Below are 23,699 nucleotides of genomic sequence, written 5' to 3'. Positions count from 1 at the left end.
GACCTGTGGAAGATAAAAAATTGGAGGATAAAGCTAATAAAATGAAAACATTGTCGCCAATAATGAAAGTAAAGGCCCAGCACACAGCTTCTCCACGTTCCTGCCCTTGCTGGGGGAGGACAATAAGCTTGGGAGTTGCCCCAGAGCAATGTGGTTGTAGGGGTGGTGTCCTCAGAGGGTCCTGGTGTGTCCATGATAAGGCCATCATGGACAGAACCAAAGAAGGCAAAAGGGAGACATCTGGCCTTCGCAGGCCTCCTTAGTGTGTTTTCCAGACCTGTGAGGATCCCGAGTGAATGCCAGGAGGAGACAGAAGAAGTGCAGCTTCATGCTCCTCTCTAGAGCAGGCATTCTTAATCAAGGGTTCAGGAATGAGCTTCAGGAAGCCCATGAGAAGTGTGAAATCATATATGAAATGGTACGTTCACATGCACAGATGCATTTCTCCAGCAAAAACGTAAATGGATTTAATCAGATACTCAAAAGAACCCAATACCCCACAAGAGTGCCAACATCTGACACGCAAACTTATCTGTATGGCAGAGGCCAAAGACGGTCCTCACCATGGCTATGAGATGACCCAAAACCCAATCCTTTCTTTGGCACTTAACCAACAAAATTTCATAGCCTTTCTTTTCTCAGTACAACTAAGGGCTAGTCCGTGGTAACCTACGAAGTGAATTACTACGGGGCACTAAGACTTATAATTTATAACCTACACCTGGGGTGTTACTAGACTGTATAGAGGTCTAATTCAGTACGAAGAAATGGGGCTCCGGTGCAAAGCTGCAAAGCTCAGTAATGTGCCCGTGTAGGGGCCACAAAGTCCTCATCCTCAGAAACAGCATTTCGTTCATCATCAATGACAGTTTTATTTATAATGGATTTCAATTGCCAATATTCCTGCTTTTATAATTTCAATGTCAGTTTTTTCTCATTTTCACACCAGTTTAATGTGGGTTGTTTGGGTATACAATGATGAAAATTCATAGTTTTAGGAGCCATAATTTTTCTACAACTTATAAGTATCCTAAGTCATCTCCATCTTTATTTCAAAACAGATGTATAGAACCTCCCCTAAATTTTGAGGCAGTAGTAACATTTTATTAATCGGTGATGTGCTGATTAAGAGTATATGAAATTTAACTAACTTGCAACACACCATCAAGGCAAGTGTAACAAAGTTACCCAGCTATTTTTAAGTCTATGGCCACACTCTTACAAAATAAGGAACAACATGTCTCATAAGAACTGATGTATCAAAAGTACCTAAACTGATTCATTTAATTTCATCCCAATTCTTTGATAATGTTGAGTGATATTTCCACTGGAGAGCAAGAACAGCTACTGGTAAAGGTGACCAAGGCACTAATTTTGGCACTGAGAGTGATCTAAAAAGGCTTTTAGGCTAGGCACAATGGTGTGCTCAGCACTTTGGGAGGCCAAGGTGGGAGGATGGCTTGAGCCTAGGAGTTCGAGACCAGTCCGGGCAACACGGCAAGACCCCATCTCTACAAAAAATTTAAAAATTAGTCAGTCAATGTGGTACGTGACTGTGGTCCAAGCTACTCAGGAAGCTGATACAGGAGTATGGCTTGAGCCCAGAAGGTGGAGGCTGCAGTGAGCCATGATCACACTACTGCACTCCATCCTGGGCAACAGAGCAAGACCCTGCCTCCAGATTAATTAATTAAAAGGATTTTTAATTAAAAACGGTGATAAAGTACACCGTACCTTCTCTCCATTCTTCCCAGAACTCCGTTAAAATGTCAGAAAAATTACTTTTTGGTGGTGAATGAACCACCAAAATAATACGGTGAATAGTAGTGCATGGTGCTAAAAATTTACAGAGGGATTTAGCCGAATACAAGAAAGCCTGCCAGGGCTTTTAGGGCATAAGGCAGACAAAAGCAGGTTGATGCGAAAGAGCAGAGGAAACTGCACAGCAAGACAACAGAGGTGAGGGGTCTTCCCAAGAAGGAGGAGCCACAGAGAATGCTTTTATTCCTGGGCTAAAACCTGAGAATCGCTCTCCGAAGAAAGCCTGAGGTTTTCTAAGGGGTGATCCCAATATGGGCACGCAGACTGGAAGAGAATCAGATCAGGGTTTAGTGTAACGAAAAATCAAACCGTCAGGACATGAGGCCCAGGGAGGGAGAGGAGGAGAGAGTAGAAGACGTTTACCTGCAATAGAACAAGGATCAAACGGATATCCAACTCCTCATTAACAATACTAGACTCTGGAAAGTAATAGAGAATATTTTCTGATTTCAAAAGGAAAATTATACGATCCTAGAATTCTAGACACCACCAAATTATCAATAAGTATGAGAACAAAGTAATTGCATGTTTGAACTTTACATGCAAAAACCCAAGAAGTCTGTCAGCCATCCATTCTGTAAGGAAATGGATTAAGGAAGTGCTCTAGCAAAACAAAAATAGAATACAAGAAATGAACACTATGGGATAGGAGAAATTATGGCAACTGAGGCAGCTAGAAACAGCAGACATCCAAAGAGAAACTGGGAGTTCCATCTGAATATTCTCCTTTTATTGGCAAAGGTTTGGTGAGGCAGAATTACATTTCACACCACTTGGTTCTATGGCAAAATACACTATCATAATACTATAAATGTTGCTTTTCTTATATTAAAATGTTTAGACTACACTTGCAGGAAAACCACAGGGAGCCTAATGATAGATGGGAAACACTACAAATGTTTTAAGCCTTGTCAATACAAATCTCATCAAAATTCAGGGTGTGAAGGCACTGTCTGTTGATTCCCACATGAACTTACAAACAGAAAAGTTAAAGTTATAATGGTGACTACAAGAAGAACTTAAAACAAAAGAAGAAAACATAAACTGTACTTTGTTTACCTCTGGAAACAGGGCGGGGGGCGGGGAGGGAGAAAGAGGAAAAAGGAAATCTCTAACTTAATTTATACCCATTCATGAGTTACAATGTGTTTTTTACCATGTGCTGGTATTACTTCCATTTTTTAAAGTCACATTAACAGGGCCCCTTATCAATAGCCGATCCATTAAATAACTGCAGTGCATCTATAGGACAGAATAATATGTCCTTCTAACAAGTGAAGTAGCATGAGCATTGCATTAGTTACATAAAGTTAGAATTTTAAAAAACCCTTTTTTTTTAACTGTGAAAGAAAAAAGATAGTGTCATAGTCCTATGAAGAGAACGGCACTACCTGTACTGACATGCAGGATGTGACGCGATAGCTGTGTTACAGAGTGATGTGCGCAGAAAACCGCTGTGTATCTCAGCAATCCCATATACGTAACAGAAACTCCTCATTTATCATATATACCAGAATCCAGTGCTGACACAAACTAGTGGGTATGTACCCTTCCATAATTTCCCTACATACACACACACAACATTTTGTAAGCCTAAAAAACTGGCACAAAATCAAACCAACTTCACAAGGACAAGCCAGAGAGTCCTTGGGGGATGTCCTCCCAGGAAACTCAAAACGGCAGTGGCTAAGTCTCCCTGGAGAAGGAGGCTGGGAAGAGCATCCGACAGCACTGCTCCCTTCATCCTTCAAGGGAGTAAGCCACGAAATGCAAGGCTGTCTACTTCGCGTGGTTTCCTGAGAATATGGGTAGAAAACATTTCCAGTAAAAGCTTTACTAAAATGTTATACAGTGAAAATTAAAATACAAACCATTACTCCACGTGCCAGTGTCATCTGCTAATTTGCACAACATCTTGTTTCGATGATCTGAGAGGCCTACACAAATAGGTAGAGTAACCACAGTCTATCAACTGTGCTTAGAAAAGGAAAAAAAATACATACACATAAAAAGACACAGATATTGTTTGGCTGTGTCCCCACCCAAATCTCATCTTCAATTGTAGTTCCCATAATCCCCACGTGTTGTGGCAGGGACCCGGTGGGAGGTAATTGTACCATGGCGGCAGTTACCCTCATGCTGTTCTCGTGATAGTGAGTGAGTTCTCACAGGATCTGTAAGGGGCTTTCCCCCATTTTGCTGGGCACTTCTCCTTGCTGCTGCCACGTGAAGAATGATACGTTTGCTTCCCCTTCTGTCATGATTGTAAGTTTCCTGAGGCCTTCTCACTCATGCTGAACTGTGAGTCCATTCAACCTTTTTCCTTTATAAATTACCCAGTCTTTGGTATGTCTTTATTAGCAGCATGAGAACAGACTAATACAGACACAAAGGAAATATACAAAATGATAACAAAAGTTGCTTCTATGCAATGGGACTAATCACGTCTCTTCCTAGTTTTGCATTTCTGCAAAGTATGCACAGTCCGTAATAAGCATATTTCGTTTCTAAATAAACAATTAAATCTTTCAGAAGAAGCTCAGAAATGCAGAGTTTTCTCCAAAGACTTAGCAGCCGAGGCAAGGGAAGGCAGGAAAGGGTGCTGTGCAGCAAGCACAGGCCCTGCCCAGGTCAGCCCACCCTGGGGCTGAAGATGGAGAAAAGGCCAGTTCCAAGACTGATCCTGTTCAGAAGACAAAATGAGCTCAAGCAGCTGCTCCTGCCACTGTAACCTGAGGAATTTCGCCCTAGGAACACTGAGAGATCATAGCAGATACCATCTTAATCAGCACCCGGAAAGCACTCACCCCAGGATGCCCCAACCTTGCACAAAGGACTTAGTCTCCACTCAGCAAGAATGCAACACACAGTTCCTTATGGAAAGAGGATGGATGACAAGGGTGAAATCAGTTAATTAACAAATATGTATCTCTTCAGCATTTTGCTTTGCAGGGGGAAAAAAAAGACAAGCAAGCTTCCCTACTACTTAAAGTGGTGACATCCTGGCCCCAGATTTTAGGTGAGACACTAAATCCCCTTGACCCACAAGACCACATCTTATGTAACAGCACCAGAAACTCACATATTTGAACTTTAGAGCAAGTGAATAATTCCTTACATGCATTATAGATGAAAGAAGAAAAAGCATATGACTTCTGCAAGAGTCCTTGGGTTTAATGGACACAAATTTTAAAAGCTATCTCATCTATTAAGTTTAAATAGTAAACATGTAAACATGTTAAACATTTACATAGTAAACATCCTTCAAAACCCAAGGATGCAGAAGAAGGGGAAGAGATTATGCTGAAGTCAGAAGATGTACACCTATAAGAAGTCAGTGATTTGATTGCTAATTTGACTGGGATGTAAATGGCATCTGATGATACAGACGTTCTAACTGGGTTTCTTATTCCTTGCTCTGTCAGGGACAAGCTGAGTGATCCAGAGACATCACCCTGACTGGCTAGTGCCCCGTGAGGAAGTTGGTGCACTTCTGACCCAATTCAGCAGAGAGCTCTTCTATCACAGCAGGCCCAGCATTCACTCACTCTGAGACTCACAGACAGTCACTGGCACCACAGCAGACCACCTCCTCGTGCCTCCAGTCAAGGAAGTCAAATATCCCAAACCATGTACTTCTGCATTTCTGGGTAAAGGAATAGATGACTTTCAAATATTGTTTGTCACTGGAAGTTTGGTCGCCTTAAACCTTCCCTGGGCCCTTACAAAGCAAGAGGCTCACAAAGCCTGTCTGTCAGTGGATACATGACTTGAAGAAGTGTACTTCCCAAAAGATCACGCCACTTTGCTATTGTTTCAAATAAAAGCTCTCCAATCCATTCCCCATGTCCAGCTCTCCACAGGTCAGTGCAACCCCACGACCAGGATTATGAACACAGAGTTGGAAGTTTGCCTGCTTGAAGATCCAGCAATGCAGCCCCCGACTCTGAGGCTACTGTCACCCTGCAGTGTCTCAAGCATTCCCTCTGGCAGGAGCAGGTGCAGATGGCCGCAGCAAAGGCTGAATAAAATAATGCAGGCAAAGAACTCAGCACAGTTCCTGCATGGAGGAAGAATTCAATAAATGTTAGCTATTACTGGAGGTGATGATGACAATGCTAAGGTGACGATGACAACCTCAACAATTTTTTTTTTTTTTTTGAGACAGAGTCTTGCTCTGTCACCCAGGCTGGAGTGCAGTGGCCCAATCTCAGCTCACTGCTACCTCCACCTCCCGGATTCAAGCGATTCTCCCGCATCAGTCTCCCGAGTAGCTGGGACTACAGGCATGCACCACCACGCCCGGCTAACTTTTGTATTATTAGTAGAGATGGGGTTTCACCATGTTGGCCAGACTGGTCTCAAACTCCTGACCTCGTAATCCCCCCGCCTCAACTTCCCAAAGTGCTGGGATTACAGGTGTGAGCCACCACGCCCCGCCATTTCAACCAATATTTTAAAATTCACTATCACATTTCAGTCCCCAAAATATCCCTAGGAAAGGCATGCAAGCAAGGCAAGTAGATTTCCCTTTCCACAGACAAATAAAACTCAACTGAGTTTAGTCAATGAGTGAAATACTTATACATTCTGCCTCCAACTCCAGCCATCTTCCTATAGCTACTCACATGGCCCCAGCACCCCTTAGGGCCTGTGTACAAAGGACACACGTGGCCCCTCACAACTCGCAGAGGGGCATCCTCCCTGTGACGCTCTCCATCTTTGAGATAATAACTGTGGGGATCATGACCTGATCTCTCCAGGACTTCCTGGTTCTCACATGTCATCTTGGGGTCATTAACAATCACAGGCCCTTTCACTCTCGAAGTGTCCCTGTTCAAGCAGTAAATCACACGGTCACCTATTTACAACACAAGCCCGCATCCCCCAAACTGGAGGTGGGACCAAAGGTCCGCAGAGGTTGCCAGCTCCTCACACCAGGGCGGACTGACCACAGGAATGTGGGTGACTCAGGACTATCCCCCTTTATTCCCACCCAACTGCATTTAGAACAGAATCCGGATCTCCCCACAACCCCATACAGAGATACACACCGAGAGGAAGGTCCGCAGAGGTTGCCAGCTCCTCACACCAGGGCGGACTGACCAAAGGAATGTGGGTGACTCAGGACTATCCCCCTTTATTCCCACCCAACTGCATTTAGAACAGAATCCGGATCTCACCACAACCCCATACAGAGATACACGCCGAGAGGAAGGTTCGCCCCCAAGCCCAAGCCCTGGCCCCGGCCCAGAAAGGCCAGCGAATAGAAGAGTGAAGGGTTATGGGGAGCCCCAGGGATGGGGGAAGGCCACTAAGGGCCTTGTGTGCACGTCTAGGCAACTTGCACTCATCTCGGCAGATATGAAGTCCCTGTGCCTCTTTACACTGAATTAAAAAGGCAATTCTAGAAAAGACACCTGAGCTAGACTCAAAAATGATGAGCCAATTGCTATCATTTTGAGAGGGAACACCAGTATTTTCTTGAAGAAGGGATGTAGGCATGACATGAGGTGTGCAGAGACACCATTCCCATACCTACTCCTTCCCTGATGACAGAAGCTGTAGCTGGGCACTTTGGGAGGCACCTCAAAGAGTCCAGATGACCATGAAATTTAACAAAAGCTCAATCTCACTAGCATGCAGGTCCATGAGAATCGAAACTACAAAAAAGTACCACACACACCGGCCAGAATGGTAAAAATTAAGAAGACAGAAACTTCCAAAGCAGTTGATGCCGCATGAGGAGTGTGGTGAGAAGAGGCAGTTGAGTGCCCAACCAGGCACCATGCCAGCATCACCCGCTCACGCTGAAGTGTGTGTGCTCACAGCCAGCCCATCCACCCCAGCAACACCTGTGTTTCTTTACCAAAACACATGTATCAGTATGGTCAGAGCAGTTATGCTTATAATTGCCCCAAACTGGAAACCGTCTAACTATCCATCATCAGCAGAATGAATATATGATATGGTCAAACAGCAGACTACTATGTACAGCAATAAAAATGAACAAGCAACAACACAGGCAAGTCTCACAGATGTAATACTGAACAAAAGAAAACACACAAAAACACATCCTTTGATTGCATCTATGTAGTTAATAAATAGGCGAAGCATAGGACTTTTAGGGCAATGAAATAATTCTGCATACTGGAAGGATGGATCCATATCGTCATAAATGTGTACAAACCCACAGAACGTCCAACACCAAGAGTGCACCTTCGTGAAACTATGAACTCTGGGTAATGAGGTGTCAATGTGGCGTCATCAACTGCAACAAATACACGGCTCTGGATATGGATGTTGATAATGGGGGAGGCTGTGCCTGTGTGGGGGCAGGGGGCATATGGGAAATCTTTGTACCTGTCCCTCAATTTTGCTGTAAATATAAAACTGCTCTAAAAAATAAAGTCTATTAAAAAGTTAAAAACAAACAGGCACACCTAAACAAACAGGTTGCAGGATACAAGCTCAAGTGACAAACCTGTCACCCACAGAGGTCAGTGGCAGGCGCCCATACTAACAGGAGGAGCCTGAGGAAGTCTTCAGGGACTGCAGCACTCTGTGTGCTGGCCTGGGTGGAAGGCACAGCCCAGCGGGCTCTGTGATGCTTCACTCAGCCGCGCCTTCCTCTTGTGTGCTTTCTTGCCTGCGTAATGCTTCTCAACAACACAAGTAAACTCTGATTGTCTTACAAGTAACTGCTGACGAGCTGAGAGACGCAGGAGTGCCCTAGCCCTCTCGACCTGAGCTCTCACTAGCACCATCCCCTCACAGAGCAGAGCAGGGGAAAGGGATGAGTGTCCAAAGAGGATGGACAGATGGGCAGAGCTCAGCACAGCACTCAGGAGTACCTTCCAGAAGGTAAAAACTGACAGAGATGTACCCACTGCATTTAGGAAGCAGCACAAGAATCTGGGCTTTCTGTCCATGAGATGTAAATGTTTATTACTTTTTAAAATAATGGTAAATTACCTAATCGAAATGAATGAATCCTGACAGCAACTATAACTAGAAATATTTAAAAAGCCACAAATGCTAACAACTCCTTGAATATTACAATTTCCAAAAGGATTAATACATGCTTAAATATATTAGGTTTATTAATCAAACTGTTATAGGTGAGGAGTTTAATCTCCTAGGAATTAAAATACATTATTGTCAGTAACAATTGTTTAGTTCAATTCCTGAAGAAAAAGGAAGTGAAAAACAAAGGGTGAACAAATTCTCCACACCCTGCCCCACTGGCTCTTCAAGGACTCGGTCCCCACGGCACCACAGCCATGCAGAGACTTGCCGGAGGGTCCAGAAAACACAGCTATTACCTGGCACAGAAATGTACTGGTTTTCAAATTAGCTGGAAATAAGAAAATAATTATTTCATAGAATAAACAGATGAACGTTTTAAGGTTTGTTTCAAGAATGGAAAACGTTAAACATGCTACCCTGAGGTTAATTCCACCAATTTCCGAGTATATGACTGAAAATAGCTTCTCATCAAGGAAGAAAATTATGCAGAGGAAAGACTCTCACATTTTCTTCTCAAAATGTGGAAGTGAAAAGGTCAAGTAAAAATAAATACAAAGCAAACTGACTAATTTGAGCTTCTTTCCTCCCTGCACTCAGCTAATAGAGCAGAACATTAAAAATAAAAGTGGTCCGAATTTTTCAGAGCGAGGACTGTGAGGTAAAAATAGATGCTCACACCGCACTTCCAGCTGAAGCGTGACTAGAGGTAGCCCCCACGCTACTTGTGGCTTTCCACTAACGTCTATAACGACAAAAAGAGAGAAAACTCCTCACAACATGGCTGAAAACTACATACTGACGTATAACCTCATACAGAAAGTTTTCAAAGGAAAATTTCAGGAGCAAATAAATGATTTTTGCTTAAAACCAGCATGCTTTGGCTTCTCTATCACCAAAAGCATCCAAAAAGAGGGGCACCAAGACGTTTGTTTAATAGTAAACCCGGAAACAACCAAAAGGTGGGTGCATTGCTAGGTTAAAAATACCATAGCCCATCCATTTAATCTTCAACAAGTATTTGAGTGCCTTCTACAGGCCAGGAGGATGGGAGAAAAACAAAAGTCTCCATCTACACGGAGCCTCCAGTCCTGAGGGGCGCAGAGTGCACGAGCTGACCCTGCAGCATCAGGAGGTGGTGACGCACGCGGCGCAGAAAAACAAACCAGCCTCCAAGCTGAGAAGGAAAGGTGGATACTTTTCCAGCTTTTGACCAAGCCATTAAAATCCAGGTCACAGAGAAACAGCCTCCAAAATGGGAAACTGCTCCTGACTCGTGAAATGAAAGCATTCATGACAATGCGGTGGTGCCACAGGACTCGTGGGCACACACGTGCGCGCACACACGTGCACACACGCACACACGCGTGCACACACACCCGTACAGGAGGAGGCAGCAGCGCAGATTGGTGATTCCCGCATGAACCCCAGAGCCTGGTCTGGTCCTAGCTCTGCAGCTGAGAGCTGTGCCATCCTCGCAAGGACTTACTCCAGGTCCTTTTGCCTCTGTTGATTCAGCCTCAAAAGTAGAGTCCTAGCAAAGCCACCTCCTTCAGGTGTGTTTGCAGGGCCCTGCTCAAGTGACCCAACTTCTGGCTGGTTTGGCCTGGGCTGCAATCACACAACCTTCAAAGACAGAATACTATCCTTCTAACTCAATTCTGTGTTTAATCTGTATCAGGTACCTTCCAGCCATGTGTCTTATGAAATCCATAATGAAAGCAGAGCCATCCTAAGAAAAAAGGTAGAAGTGTGGAAACTACCTAAATTTAACAACCCCTAGGTTTGGGGACGTGGGTGTGGTGGTTGGAGGGAAGGAGAAACAGCCCAGAGTAATCCACAGCAGAACGGGGGCATCCTGGCAGCCTGTGCATGCAGGTGCATAAGAATTCAATACCTGCTTCCTAGGAAATCTAGGGAGATTACTGCTGCTTTTGTTACAAAGTCTATTTCAGAGCACACTGAGAATAAATTTAGAAGTGAACAATCATGAACTTTAATGCTCTTTTAAGCTGAAAAGACAACTGGCTCTTCACCTTTATTTAATACATCATTTCCAATTAAGCATGTACATGAGACATTGCACCATGATTACAAATAGCTATCAAGTGAGACTTTTGATTATTTGCAAATCTGTAAGAAATGGTATCTTAGTAAAGTTTGCGGACCATTTTATGCACGTGTATATGTGCATATGTGTCTGTTCATACTTTTTCCCATTTTCCTAGGATTTCGGGTTTCTTCCCCCTCAACTTTTAAAATATTTATGATATGCTACGAAGGCTTTCTCACAATTGGTATTTTTGTCTTTCGACCTTACTGTATTTTTCTGTTTTGTTTTTGGTCAGGCAAAAGTTGTTACTTTTTTTTTTTTTTTTTTTTTTTTTGAGACAGAGTCTCGCTTTGTCGCCCAGGCAGGACTGCAGTGGCGCTATCTCGGCTCACTGCAAGCTCCATCTCCCGGGTTCACACCATTCTCCTGCCTCAGCCTCCCGAGTAGCTGGGACTACAGCTGCCCGCCACCGCGCCCGGCTAATTTTTTTTTTTATTTTTAGTACAGATGGGGTTTCATCATGTTAGCCAGGATGGTCTTGATCTCCTGACCTTGTGATCTGCCCGCCTTGGACTCCCAAAGTGCTGGGATTACAGGCGTGAGCCACCGCGCCCGGCAAAGTTGTTACTTTTCTTTTTGAGACAGGGTCTCACTCTGTCACCGAGGCTGCAGTGGCACCATCATGGCTCACTGCAGCCTCAACCTCCTGGTTTCAAGTGATCCTCCCACCTCAGCCTCCCAAGTAGCTGGGACTACAGGTGCATGCTACCATGCCCAAACAATTTTTGTATTTTTTCTAGAAATAGTTTTTGCCATGTTGCCCAGGCTGGTCGCAGTATTTTGGAATGTAGTCAAATTCATCCATCTTTTCTTTTGTTGAAGATGAATTTTGAGGTACACCTTTAAAAAAGCGTTTCCCAACACATAGGTAATATTCACCCATGTTTGTGTCTAACACTGGAACAGCTGCCTTTTTCACACTGAGTTCTCTGACCCACTTGCAGCCTATTTTTGTATGTGGTGTAAGGTATAAATCCTAATGATGTATTTTACAAAATGGAGTCCAATTGTCCCAAGAACATTTACTCTAACAATCTATCTTTGACCCAACAATCTGAGATACTACCATTATCATATACTAGATTTCCATCTACATATGGGCTTATTTCCTCCATTGGTCTGTCTGGCTCTTCATGCAACCTTGCCACACTATTTTCCATATAGAGTCTTTGTAGTATGTTTTAATATCTAGTAGAGCTATTCTCCTTTTCTTGGCTCTTTCTTTTCTAAGTTTTCTAGGTATTAATGCTTTTTCAATTTTAGAATCGACATGTCCAGTCCAAGGAAAAAAAAAAAAAAAAACTGAGTCTTTTTGTTTTCATGTATTTATTAGCATCACATTAAATTTGTAAATTAACTTACAACTGACATCTTAACGAGCCGAGCCATCGTAACCGAGAACAAGGTGTCTTTTCACCTGCTCAAGGCGACTTCTTTGTCTTTCTCAACTTACCGTTTTCTTCACTTAGCTTTTGAACAGTTCTCATTACATTTATTCCTAAGTACTTTCTCATTATTGTTGCTATTTTTTTTTGTTTGTTTTTATTTTTTTTAAGACGGAGTCTCGCTTTGTCGCCCAGGCCGGAGGGCAGTGCGCGATCTCGGCTCACTGCAAGCTCTGCCTCCCGGGTTCACGCCATTCTCCTATTTCAGCTTCCTGAGTAGCTGGGACTACAGGTGCCCGCCACCACGCCCCGCTAATTTTTTGTATTTTTAGTAGAGACGGGGTTTCACAGTGGTCTCGATCTCCTGACCTCGTGATCTGCCCGCCTCAGCCTCCCAAAGTGCTGGGATTCCAGGCGTGAGCCACCGCGCCTGGCCTGTTGTTGCTATTGTTAATGGGCTTGTGTTTTCCGTAATATCTTCTGATTATTTTTGTATATATGAATAACATTGATGTTTGCATATTAATTGTGTATTTCTACTGGACAGGACTGCTCTAGGGTTTTCCAGGTACTCCCAAAAGAGGTAGTTTTATTTCTTCTTTTCCACATTTTATGCCTGTTTTTTCTTTCCTTTACTCAACCTAGCCAGTGAGTACATTAGCATTCCTTCATGCTGACTAAATGAAACTGCGCATCTGTGCTTTGTGCAGCCTCTTCCTGGCCTTGCCACAAGCCCTGCCCCAACGCACTCAACTCCAGCACCTATTCCTTGCTTTGGGGAGATACAACTGACACAGAGAAGAGACAAATTTGCATCCCAAAAGCGTATCCGTCCGTATTTATTCTCAACAATACCTTCTTTACCTTTCTTGGCTCTTGTTTAACTAAAATTAATTAAATTTGTGTACCTCCCACTGGAAGGACCCTATCATCGATAGCATTAAAAATGGTTTGTAAAAGTAAAGTGAGCTAAATATTTTAAGTTGCTCGTAAGTTCCCAAGTCACTCATTATCCAGAGAATAAGGGAAAAGGGGACAGCAAAAACCCCAAGGCCTGTGGCTCCCCAGAGTTCTCGTGGGTTTCCAAGTGCACACTCACAGCTGAGAAACGGAGTGCAGGCATCCCAGTACTTTGCCTCGGCACCCCCTCTGTCTCCAGGTCACGTCCTTAGGATGGCCTTAGAGACATGATGATAAACACACTGAGAGCAAGGCTAAGTTAAGTGACAGATGACAGCTGTACTTAATACACGAGTCTAGATTGCAGCATTAAACACAACCACGACCACGCTGAACACAGAGGGCTTTGTTAAATATCATAAAAAGGCTTTAAACTCAGCAGGCAACAGAGCCAAATAGAGAAAGGACCTATTAAAACAAAAAACAACAACAAAAAAACAAACAAAAAAACGCCTCCCACAGGATTTAACAAGCCTGCTACAAGACACAATTGCAATAAAGGCAAAGAAAGGAATACCGCTGTAGATGAGAAAAGAAAGCAAACAGCTAAGAACAACTTCATCAGGTTGAGGAGCAAATAATCCAAAAACAAGACATGACATCAGGGCAGCTTGTTCTTACAAAAGAATGTCTCCACTAGATCGTCGGGATTCCTTTTACAGAACAAAGACAACTATCACTAGCCAAAAGTCTAAAAAAGCAAAGAAGCTGATTTCCACCAAAATTCCTAGACAAGGTATACTATAAAAAGAGAACTCGCTCAACAAGTTCATAATCATAAAGACTGGACGGTGGTGAGTTTCTTGAAACTTCACCTCCACAGACAGATGAATCATGTTTCCAGTCCCCTATCTTCTTGCAACCAACAATACGTTTTCACGAAGGAAGCCAGTCCTTGAAATCATCTGCATACTGAGAAATACACTCGTGTGTGTGTGTGTGCATGAAGCAAATTTAGTAAGGAACATAAAAGTAACAAAATGTTAGAATGCTTTTAGCTTTAGTGTTCAAAATCATTTCTTATTTCCTTAGGGCTCTTATGAGTTTTCTCTTTTAAAATATATTCAATTAATTGTGATCTGAGAAGGAACAGATGAGGACCAGTCAGGAACAGCTGAAGGAAACAGAGAAACCAGGCCTTCCACCTCTTGTATCATACTTAGGCCAAAATGAAACCAAAGCTCCTCTAGAAAATCATAAATTACACAAATATTAAAATACAAAGAAGCAGGCTGGGTGCAGTGGCTCATGCCTATAATCCCAGCACTTCGGGAGGCCAAGGCAGACAGACCACTTGAGGGTCAGGAGTTTGAGACCAGCCTAGCCAACAAGGCGAAACCGCATCTCTACTGAAAATACAAAAATAAGCCAGGTGTGGTGGCAGGCACCTGTAATCCTAGCTACTTGGGAGGCTGAGGCAGGAGAATTGCTTGACCCCAGAAGGTGGAGGTTGTGGTGAGCCAAGATCGTGCCACTGCTCTCTAGCTTGGGTGACAGTGCCAGACTCCATCTCAAAAACAAAACAAAACAAAACAAAACAAAACAAAAATGAAGCAATGATCCATCTACAGCATAACAAAAAAAAAATCGCCTGGGAAGTAAAGTCAAAGCTTCACATGCCATCCTTGTCTCCACTTCAATCCTATTAGGTAAGTTTCTCCAACTCAACCTTATTATCCAACTGTATTATCAGAACCTGGGTGCTTCGTATTTGGGAGCACTTCCCCAAGGGAAACATAGAGACTTTATATCAATGTCATAAACACCTAGACCCTTGTAGCCAGCTGGCACCCCAAAAAAACTTCAAAGAGCAGGTGTGGAGCTGCTCTGTGTGAGGCCACCCAGGACAGTAGGAGGCACCTACGGCAGCATGGGCGGCCTACCAGTGCCAGACAAAGTCCCTACTCCCCAGAGCACATGCTTGCCACTGCTGACATTTCCCTGCTTCCAGCTCTTCACAGGGGGCCCTGCAATGCCATGTCCGTTTTATTTTAGCCAAAACAGACCACCTCAACTTTGCTAGAGGTTATTGCTAGTAAGTATGATGGGAGTTTCGTCTCAACCTTTGAAGATTCTCTTCTTGAGAAACACCTCCAGTTCTGGGTCCATGTCTCATTCCTTGTATCTCCAAGCTGCAGGAAGGCCTGTCCCTGCCCTGACTCCCACTGTGTCTCCACTGACCCAATTCTTCCCTGCTTTCTTGGAACTCACTCTATCCCAGGAGTCCCCAGTCAAATGGGTACAGTAGCAACAGCCTCTCTCCCCTGACAATGCTCCTTTACAGGCTCCACTGCACAGGACAACTCCAGACTCCAAGCTGACAGCACCCAGACAGCATCTAACTCTTCACAGAAGTGACTGTAGCACATAAATATATCCCACTGCACCAAAACTAACCACAGCCATTTCACAGATACCCAAGGCTGTCAAGCACTAGAAGACAGACAAGAAAGGAGAAGCCCCAGTAGAAGGAGAGGGCGGCAGGTGTACCTCGCTGAAGGGAACAGAACGCATTTGTGAAAAAGTACACGAGAGAGCTGAACATGCACTGCTCCAGGAGGGACCCCCCACCACTGACAAGTGAACCCCTTGGAGATCAACCATTACTGACCCGTGGGTCCTGGTTCAACAAGTGTGCCCTGACTACTCAGTTTTCAAAACCAAGGATATACTGTTTAAGGGTAACAGACAGAGTTAAGAAATCAAAGAAAACTAGTGGAAACACTTACACAAAAGTCAGGATAATTATTTATTTGGAGCAGAAGGTAAGGACACAAAAAAGTGTTTTTTAAAAAACACTCATTTTTAAAGTAAACGTTATTTTTAGAACAATTTTAGATTTGAAGAAAAATTGAGTAGATGCGACAGAAAGTTCCCACAAACCCCACACCCATTTTCTATCATTAACCTCTTACATTAGTACGGTTTAATACAGGAGTCCCCAAATTTGGGGCCACGGACAAGTAACAGTCCGTGACCTGTTAGGAATTGGGTTGCACAGAATCAGCTCCTGCACTGATTCTGTCAGATCAGCGGCAGCATTAGATTCTCACAGGACTGGAACCCAACTGTGAACTGTGCATGTGAGGGGTCTAGGTTGCACATTCCTTATGAGAATCTAATGTCTGATAATCTGCCACTGTCTCCCCTCACCCCCTGATGGGACCATCTAATTGCAGGAAAACAAGCTCAGGCTCCCACTGATTCGACATGATGGTGAGTTGTATAATTATTTCATTATATATTACAATGTAATAATGGAAGCAAAGTGCACAATAAATGTAATGTGCTTGAATCATCCCCAAACCATTCTCCCAGCCCCCACCTCAGTCCATGGAAAAATTGTCACCAGTCTCTGGTGCCAAAAAGGTTGGGGACTGCTGGTGTAATGGACCAGTATTAATCAACACATTGTTATTAACTGAAATCCACACTTTCGTCAGATTCAGTCGTCCCATGTGACAGTCAGACGTCACAGCTCCTAGGCCCCTCTTGGCTGTGAGTTTCTCAGACTCCTCTTGGTTTTGGTGACCTTGACTGTTCTGAGGAAGCTGTCCCTCAGCTGGGATCTGTCTGATGTTTTTCTCATGGTATAGGAAGGGACTCAGTGTGGGGACGAAGCCCTCAGAGGTGGAGGCCCACTGTCACTCCACTGTATCGGGCACACCCTGTCACCGTGACTGACCACTGTGAGGCTGAGCTGACCCCTGCTGGGTTGAGGCCCCCTGCTCCATGCTGTCCTCTCTGGAAGGAAGTTGCTCTGCACAGCCCTTGCCTTGGGGTAAGGGTTGTGCTCCACCTCCTGGAAGACACAGCAGACACAGCAGATACAGAGATGATTTGGAATTCTGCTGGAAAGGAGCTTTGTCTCTTCTCCCCATTTATCAGTCATTTATTTATGTCAGTCTGGACTCATGGATATTTATTTATCTCTGGGCTATAATCCAATACTACTTTGTTTTGTTGTGGAAACTGTTCCAGCTTTGGCCACTGGGAGCTCTTTCAGTAGGCTCCTGGGTCCCTTTGACACCATCCATTGATGGGGTGTGGTCATGTTTCTCAGCGTTTCCTTGCCATTTCCTTAGAATGTCTGGCACTTGTGTATTTCCTGCACAGTCCTAGAATCAGTTATTTCTCCAATAAAGAATCCTCACTCTATTTTTTATATGCTCCTTTATGGAACATGCAGCTACATGTTTAAAAAATACAGTTTTGGTACCAGCTGGTTTTGCTGCCTTGATTCCATCCCCTTCTTTCTGATAACAACAACCCAAATGTGCTGAGGAAACTGTCTTCTCCCATTGAACTGCCTGCCTAATTACTTCCAAGAAATCAAAAATTATTTTAAACCCTTGTGCTGATAACAGACAGACACCAAGGTAAGGAAGTTAATTATAGAAATTCTGATTTAGAATTAAAATAAGTACACTGGCCAGGCATGGTGGCTCACACCTGTAATCCCAGCACCTTGGGAGGCCAAAGAGGGAGGATTGCTTGACCCCAGGAGTTCAAGACTAGCCTGGGCAACATAGCAAGACTCTGTCTCTACAAAAAATAAAAAAAGTTAGTTGGGTGCGGTAGTGTGCGCACAGCCCCATAGTTCCAGCTACTCAGGAGGCTGAGATGGGAGGATCACTTGAGCCTGGAAGTTGAGGCTGCAGTGAGCCATGATTATCACTGCACTCCAGCCTGAGTAACAGAGTGAGACCCTGTCCCAAATAAATAAATAAGCACAAAATATGTTCACTTTAAAATAAACCATGTCTGGCAAAAGTATGTCCGCCACTGTTACACAATTTTAATTTACACAATTGTGTAATTGTCCCTTACACAATTGTGTAATTGTCCCTTACACAATTTTAAGCAGCACTCATCTCTCACGTAACAGTCAGCAAGACTGGTGTGCTAGCGTACCCAGCATTCAGAAACTCCAAAAGCTTGAGCAGCAAGTACACACTATCCAGAAAATTTCACGTGCTTTCTGCTTGGGGAAAGAAATATCAAAGCTCTACAGATGGTGATGTTCATTACAATTTCCAAAAGCAAAAGGATCACTGATTACTTAGGAAGTAATGCTTCCTTTAAACTCTCGTACAGGAGGTAAATGTTACACACTAGCAAAACTTTTGAGAAGCATTAAAAAAGGTTTTCGTTACATCACAGGTATACTTAATCATAACGTCCAAGCCTCTAAAATAAAAACTCTGTGCACGCACTTCAGGAGTTTTTCCCATGTGCCGCGAAAGAACGGAGCATGGGTGTCTGCAGAGATCCTCTGCACCCAGCACTCGGCGACTGGCAGCGGGCGTTTCCGCACCTGCTAAAGTCCGCTGGGCAGCTCGGCAGCGCCAGGTGCGGGGCTGCGGAGATACGGCCGCCTGCAAGCAGGGCACAGCGAGCAGGTGAGCTCAGAGCCAGCTCCTGAGCGCTAGGGCGCGCGTGGCGGCACACCTGCTCCCCGTGGTTGACCGTTAACAGTTGTGGGCAGGGGTTAGGCCAGGTTACGGCTGTCAGGATCTCACTGGACAGGACCGGAGAGGACCCCGCGGAACAGACACTCTCCGCAGCGACCGCGGCCGCGGCACTAGCTAGGGGACGAGTCGAGCGCAGCGCTCGGTCATGGCGGCCCGATCCGCGCTGGCGCTGCTGCTGCTGCTGCTGCCGGTCTTGCTCCTGGCGGCGCAGAGCCGCTCAGAGCCCGAGGCCACCGCGCCCACCCCCGCCCCAACCCTGGGTGGCAACTCGTCAGTGAGCAGGTTCCTACCCAGCATCGAGCTCCAAGCCTGCAGCCCGTACCCCAAGCCGGGCCTGCTCATCCTGCTGGCCCCGCTGGCCCTGTGGCCCATCCTCCTATAGGGGCGCCCAGCCAGCCACGTCTAGGCCTGCCCCATCGAGCAACAGAGACGCCTGAGAGCTGCCCGCCTCCATTCCTTGACTTCATTCAGAAATGGGTCCAGAAAACAGAATCCCACCAGGACTGGTTTGGAGCATCTGGAGACCAAGGTTTCACCTCCTGGGATTCCATGAAGAGCCTCAATGGAGATGACACATCCTACTGAGTTAAAGTTGGGCTGAGGAACTTGGGTACCCACAACTCTGCCTTGGGAATCAAAAGAAAATATTTATCTTTAGTTTGGTTCATTAAATGTATAAAGTCAAAATACGACCAGGTAGTGTGCAAGGCCTCCTTGTTCTGGGTAGAGCTGGGAAAGGCAGGGCTGGCAAGCGCTCCCTAAATCTGCCACCTGCAGCCTTTTAGAGTTCTCTAGGAAATGCACTGTTGCTCTGGTGTTCAGTGCAACGCAGCATTTGACTTGGGAACAGTGACTGATGGGTGCCAGTGCAAACCTAGTTAGTAAGCCCAGACTGTCTACTCCACTGTCCCCCACACATCCCCATTCATCCAAAGAACCTTGTAGCTATCATTTCAACCTAGTTCCAAAGAGCAGACATATATAATCTCATATAATCTGCAATGCTGCTTTTTAAATTTCTGTATATGTTGAATAATTTTTACAAGTTAAAAGTGACCTTTTTAAACATATATTTTTAAATCTTTTTTTTTTTTTTTTTTTGAGACAGAGTCTTGCTCTGTCGCCCGGGCTGGAGTGCAGTGGCCGGATCTCAGCTCACTGCAAGCTCCGCCTCCCGGGTTCCCGCCATTCTCCTGCCTCAGCCTCCCTTGAGTCACTGGGACTACAGGCGCCCGCCACGTCGCCCGGCTAATTTTTGTATTTTTTAGTAGAGACGGGGTTTCACTGTGCTAGCCAGGATGGTCTCGATCTCCTGACCTCGTGATCCGCCCGTCTCGGCCTCCCAAAGTGCTGGGATTACAGGCTTGAGCCACCGCGCCCGGCCTATTTTTAAATCTTTAACATGAGGGGAAGGAAAAGGAAAGTTTTTGGAAAGGGAAGACTAGAAGCTTGCCTGCTTCAGTTCACACAAATTTTACACTATTTCTATACATGTGTTATCTTTATAAATCCACATTTGGAATACTTCCTATATAAATATTTTTAGATAAAACCTAAAGACTAAGCCTTGAGTAGCTTCTGGAAAATAACCCCAATACCACCACCATCAAGGTGCACACACACCAACGTCCAGCATCTAGGAGGGCTTCAGGGCCTCCACAGCCCGAGACGTGCCAGCCCGAGAGAGCATTCCCAGGAACTCCAGATCCAGCCAGCCTCAGAACAGCATGTGAACACTTCACACTTCACACGGGCCTACTGCGCATGTTTTGGATTATGCCTTGTGTTCAGTAATTATGCCTGGATTTACATAGCTTAAAATGACATATTGTAACATAAATGGTATTTTTTTTTTTTTTTTGAGACAGAGTCTCGCTCTGTCACCCAGGCTGGAGTGGTCCCCCCGCAAGGTTCAAGTGAGTCTCATGTCTCAGCCTCCTGCTCGCTGGGATTACAGGTTTGTGCCACCACACTCAGCTAATTTTTTTGTATTTTTAGTAGAGATAGGGTTTTACCATGTTGGCCAGGCTGGTCTCAAACTCCTGACCTCAGGTGATCCACCCACCTCGGCCTCCCAAAGTGCTGGGATTACAGGCGTGAGCCACCCACCGCACCCGGCCTGTAAATTATTTTTTTAAAAAGGCTCGCATAGCTATCTGAAGACCCTAATTTAACAGGCTGTACACTAGGCACTGAAGGATGATCAACTATAGCTTTATTAAAGGAATAATGAAATTGCTGCTCTCCCACAGGAAATTACAGTTCCCTGGTCACCAGCCCTACCACCCCCTCCTCAAGGACAAAAGTGGAATCAACAACCCTTAAGAGAAATCCTGAGAGGGAAGACGTGTGAAAATCCCCATCAGGCTATGATCACGGCTAAATTTCAGTCCCAAGCATCTACATGTCACCTCTGAAGTGCCACCTATCTGCTGGTAACACTACCACTGACGCATCTGTCCCGCTGAGGGAAAACAATAGGCTCCTATGTCAGGGGGCACTTCTGCTCTGCAGGGAAGGACTCTGTCTGACCTTACAAACCAAGAATACTAAGAATAACCTGACCTCCAATTCCCAGGCAGAGGCAGTGAGCTCAGGTCAAAGATAAGCTCTGACAGTTGTCCACTAAATGCCAGAGAAGTTTCTGCCCTAAAAGAGAAACACAAACAAATATACACAAGATTGAAGGCCAAGGTAAGTGCTCGAAAGGAGGCTAAGAGCATATGTGTGCAAACAGCCCAATGAGAACAGCCTCCAGCTCCCACCTAGCACTCGCCATCCCCCACGCTGCCACACTTTACCTAATCATGTAATCCTTATGAGAATGAGGCAGGTTTGAGTGTCCCCATTTTGCACATGGGGAAACTGAGGCCCAACAGGTTAGACCACATGCCAAGATCACGCAACTAGGAAGAGGCAGGGTGGGGATGATTCAGACTCAACAGTTTGGTTCCAGGGGCCAGGCACCCAACCACTCCTTGGCTGCCTCTCCACTGAGAACCTAGAGGATGCCTCCATAAACAGGCAGGTCAGGACGGGATGGGAGACAACGGTCATATGATGCGCTGGGGCAGGAGGGGCCATCAGCAGAGGAAGAGCACACATGGAAAGACACTAGTTGGGAATAAGCAAAGCCCAGGCAAGAAACTTCCAGAAAGCTGTGAGCAGCCCCTGGACAGAGATGGGGCAAGTGGTCCAAAGGAGGAGGCCATGGGCCTGCAGCAGACCTGGGAGAGTGCTCCAAGGGGGTCTGGAGACAGATGGGAGCTGGGTCAAGCACAGCCTTGGGGTGAGGAGGAAGTCACAGTTGTATTCCAGATGCCCTGGTGGGTCTGTAGGGCTGGAAGTACAGGGCAGGAATGACCTGCCAGCTGCTGGACAGCAGGGAGACATGGAAAGGCAGGCACCTAGGTAGGGAGTGAACGCAGGGACAGCAGGCACAAATATTCGAGGGGACTGGGTGTGACGGTGAGGAAAAGCGAGGTGGCTAGGACGACTGCCAGGTTTCCAGCAGCTGGGTGGGTGTTGTTGACGTTCACTGTAAGGAGAAAGGCTAGGAAATTTAGGAAAATGAAGTTCTGGTTTCAGATGCTCATTTTGTGACACCTGTGTGACATCAGTGGGGAGCAGGGGAGGCTGCCTAGCGGGCTGGGGCAGAGGACCACATGGAGCTTAGGTCGAAAGGCAAAGGCACTCTCCTTTTCCTTTAGGGAGCAGTGGTTTGTCTCTGGAATTACTTCCACCCAGTGGCCTCCCTGACAGCTCCCCTTAAGTGCCCCCAAGTCAGCACACTCAAACAGACCTGCTAGCCTACCCTCCCCACCCTCCACAGTGGGCTCCCTCCCAGCTGTCCAGTCGTAGGTACTGCCTTCCATCTTGCCACATGGCCAGCACCCAGGCATCCTCAGAACCTCGCACATGTGTCTGAAGTCCCCATCAGCCATGCTCCATCACCCTTGCCTGTACAGCGGCCCCTCGGCGTCTGCTCTCCACATGTTCTCCTGCCACAGGGACCCTTCCATGGCACAACTCTGAGTTCATGCCCCCAACACAGTGGCTTCCCACCTCCAGAAAGAAAAAAAATCACAATTCTCTACCATGGCCAACACCTTATACTTTGTACCACATCACACAGGGCCTTGGTATCTCCTGACTAGTTTTCAAATTGGGAGGGGGCACCAATCCATCAGCCCGAAAATCATGCTGGCCTCCCTCATTTACACATCAGGCTTCCCCAAAGCTCATAAGCTTAGTTTTTTCAGCATTTGCTCTTTTGTCCTGTTACCAAAGGGAAGGTATGTGACCATCTCACAGTGGAAAACACTCTCCTTAAAGAATGGAAAGGGCCAACCCCACCCGCCTCGTACCTAAAGGGTGATGCTGAGGAAGGAGGGGAATTACATCTAGTTCCCAGCAGAAAACAGGCAAAAGAAACCAGACTTGAAGAGGAAGCTACTTGGGAACATTCAAAAAGAGGAGAAAATTCCTCCCAAAGCCAAGATGGCTTCCCAGAGGTTCCCTCGTCTCTCAGGAGCTCTTCTGGGTGACAATGATGGGGTCTTTCTATAGTATGATCACCCCAGGAACGACCAGGGAGGCCTCAAGGAAGTTCGTGGGGACAATAGCAGTTCTTTCTGGAGGGATGGCTCACCAGAAGCAGTTTCAGAGACAGAAACCACTGTCCCTAAAGGGAAAGGAGAGTGGATGATGAGGGGAAGAATTGGGGCTGCCCCTCCAACAGCCTCAGGGCAGGGCAGTGTGAGGACACAGGCCCGCAGCAGCCAGCCCAGACCTGCAGGAAGACAGGCAGGGCTGGCACAGCTGGTGTAGGGGTTGAGACTGCCCAGCTTCCAGACTTCCAACAGGAGATATGCAAAACTCTTCCTCAGAGCAGAGGGAGCACTTGTCCCTTGCCCTTCT

General features: G+C 45.6%; 1 protein-coding gene and 1 long non-coding RNA gene across 9 annotated transcripts in view; both read right to left on the bottom strand.

Annotated features, from left to right (window-relative positions):
• The window catches only part of LOC105472500 (adenosine deaminase RNA specific B1), a 135,156-nt gene that overhangs the window by 89,869 nt on the left and 21,588 nt on the right, over positions 1–23,699 (bottom strand). The window lies entirely within an intron of this gene.
• Positions 16,042–19,875, bottom strand: LOC139363024 (uncharacterized). Its single transcript, XR_011622881.1, has 2 exons — positions 18,522–19,875; positions 16,042–17,107 (listed from the first exon to the last, which is right to left on the bottom strand). It is a non-coding gene; the product is annotated as an uncharacterized lncRNA (long non-coding RNA).

Source organism: Macaca nemestrina, chromosome 4, assembly GCF_043159975.1.
Source record: "Macaca nemestrina isolate mMacNem1 chromosome 4, mMacNem.hap1, whole genome shotgun sequence".
Taxonomy (NCBI): domain Eukaryota; kingdom Metazoa; phylum Chordata; class Mammalia; order Primates; family Cercopithecidae; genus Macaca; species Macaca nemestrina.
Note: the sequence above shows the minus strand (reverse complement) of the source record. Positions and strands in the feature narration are given on the sequence as shown.